Source organism: Malus sylvestris, chromosome 12, assembly GCF_916048215.2.
Source record: "Malus sylvestris chromosome 12, drMalSylv7.2, whole genome shotgun sequence".
Classification (NCBI taxonomy): domain Eukaryota; kingdom Viridiplantae; phylum Streptophyta; class Magnoliopsida; order Rosales; family Rosaceae; genus Malus; species Malus sylvestris.
In genome coordinates, this window is record NC_062271.1 from 21,579,250 (window position 1) to 21,581,970 (window position 2,721).

General features: G+C 43.0%; 1 non-coding gene across 1 annotated transcript; it reads right to left on the minus strand.

Annotated features, from left to right (window-relative positions):
- Positions 1-208: 208 nt before the first annotated feature.
- LOC126594649 (small nucleolar RNA U3) lies at positions 209-392 on the minus strand. Its single transcript, XR_007613380.1, has one exon. It is a non-coding gene; the product is annotated as a small nucleolar RNA U3 (small nucleolar RNA).
- Positions 393-2,721: the final 2,329 nt, after the last annotated feature.

Sequence of the window (2,721 nt, forward strand, 5' to 3'; positions counted from 1 at the left end):
GGGTACCCTCGTGTTGAATAACGAGTTCAAGGTCCTCTCGGGTTGGGTCGGATCGACAACCTCCAGTAGTTTCTTTTTCGCCAGGCCTGAAATTTCTTTTTCATGGACTTCGCAGTTGCATACCCCTTGGTCTCAACAGGCCAATTATTGTCTGCAACTTGAGATTAACGGGAATAGTTGTCTTGTTCATAAACAGGGGAGATTTATAGCCTGTCAGACAACTGTGTGACCACCCCAGCCAGAGAAGAGTAGCTGAGAACGATCATCTACAGTCAAGATGATCCAGGGACAATCTGATTGTTAATCACGCTCTGATCACACGATCCTAATTCATCAACCAGGCATTCTCCAACTTGTCAGTATGATCCCAACCTAGGGGACTTAGGGTTCTTCAAGAGTATGGACAATACGGCGTCGTTTCTGCTTTTTTGTAGCTCTTAATTCACACCACAATTGTTTAAGCTCCAAATCCACAATTGTTTAAGCTCCAAATCCACAAGCGGAGTTCGTCAATTCTCTTTTGGACAAGCTCAAGCATTATTTCTCCCTCGCCCTTGTTCATTTTTGCTCGCTCGTCGGCTGCTTCGCGAAGAGAAAGAAGAAAACCCACCTCGGTATTTGGTTTATGTAGACTGCAACAACAGCCCCGGAGCCAAGTTCATCCATGCAACTCTGGACGTGTCGTTTTTGGACATTCTTTCGCCAACTGAAGTGCCCTTGGTGGTTCAGTCATGTTTTTTTTCTTTTTTGATCACAATAGAGCTGTTAACCACAGACAGCCTTTAGAGGTTGTTAGTTTTTTTTAATTTTAGGGGTTTTCTTAGCCATGGCATCCGAGGGACAGAGTCTCTAGCCTCGGCCCCGACCCCGGCCATCCTCAACGGTAATAACCAGTCAAACACAACTCAGAGGGGGTGGGCCTCATCATCATCATTATCAAAGTGAAAGCGGGCCAGCACTAGAACGAGTCGTGACCCACCAAAAGGTTCATCTGGGTTCATCGCCACCAAGTTGCAGATCCAAGTACGGGAGATGCTGGCAAAAGAGCAAAGCAGAAAACGAAAGCAAAAGTAACCAAACCGAAAGCAACCAGGCCATCCCTTCAGTATTAAAGGAGCCATGTGCTCCACCGAGGCCACGAGAACCCCTACCATGATGTTTCCTATTTTTGTCACGATTACCCATGTTGCCCTTAATCATGTCATCAAGCGACATATCCAAAGCAGAAAGCAGAAAGAAAAGCAAAAGGAAAAACAAAAGCAACAAAGGTGCAGAGATCAAGAAAAGCAGAAAAGCAGTGGGGAACAAAGCAGAAAAGAGAAAGCAAAAGAGAAAGCAAAAGAGAAAGCAAAAGTGAGGAATAAACATCCCATCAGAATGATGTGGTTTACTTTCCTTATTTTTTTGTATGATGTAATTTATTTTTCATATCTTTCGGAGATATCTATATAAACCCCATCATAGGGTTAAAAAAAAATGGCAAAGCCCAAAATAAATAGGTTGGCATGTTATGTGGAGGGCGAATGACCATAAGCCTAAAATAGCACCAACCAGGTGATCAAAAGTACGCCCAGTACTCCACAATTATTCGGCAACATGCCGCTATTACCACCAACCAGGTGATCAAAAGTACGCCCAGTACTCCACAGTTATTCGGCAACCTGCCGCTATTACCACCAACCAGGTGATGAAATGTACAACCCGTACTCTAATATCATTTGGCAACTAGCCATTCATGCCACCAACCAGGTGATGAAATGTACAACCCGTACTCTCCTTCATGCCACCAATCAGGTGATCAAAAGTACGTCCAGTACTCCAAATTATACATGAGCATTACTCATGTCATTTATACATAAACATTCATGAGCATCACTCATAACAATCATACATAAACATTCATGACCATCATTCATGTTAACATTCATGAGCATCACTCATGTTAACATTCATGAGCATCACTCATGACAACATTCATAAGCATCACTCATGTCAATCAACATAAACATTCATGAGCATCATTTATGTCAATCAGCTTCAAAAGCTTCATTTACAGAGGTCTAGCTTCAAAAGCTTTATTTACAGAGCTCTAGCTTCAAAAGCTTCATTTACAGAGGTCTAGCTTCAAAAGCTTCATTTACAAAAGCTCTAACTTCGAAAGCTTCATTTACAGAGCTCTAGCTTCAAAGCTTCACTTGTAAAGCTTCACCTACAAAGCTTCAGTGCAGGGTATACAAATACCGCCTCCGAACAACCGCCACTTCGGCCCATACATGGATTCAATTTGAAGTCTCCAGCCAACAGACTCTATTGACCGAAGACTTGGAGGACTACATTATGTATCATATATTGGGCCTCAACTGGGCCTCATGAAAAATACTTGGGGGACTTAGCCCATTACTTATGTAGCGAGCCCTTATTTTATAAAAGGGACTCCCTCACTTTCACTAGAGAGCACCCATTATTCATGTACTGATGAGCGAGCCTTTATTTTATAAAAGGGACTCCATCACCACCATTAGAGAGCATCGCCGCCTACTGAGCAACCACCTCGCCGCGAGCATCAACTCTAGCCCATCATTTATGTATTGAGGAACGAGCCCTTATTCTATAAAAGGGACTCCCTCACCATCATTAGAGAGCATCAACTCTAGCCCATCATTCATGTATTGAGGAGCGAGCCCTTATTCTATAAAAATGACTCCCTCACCTTTAAACGCT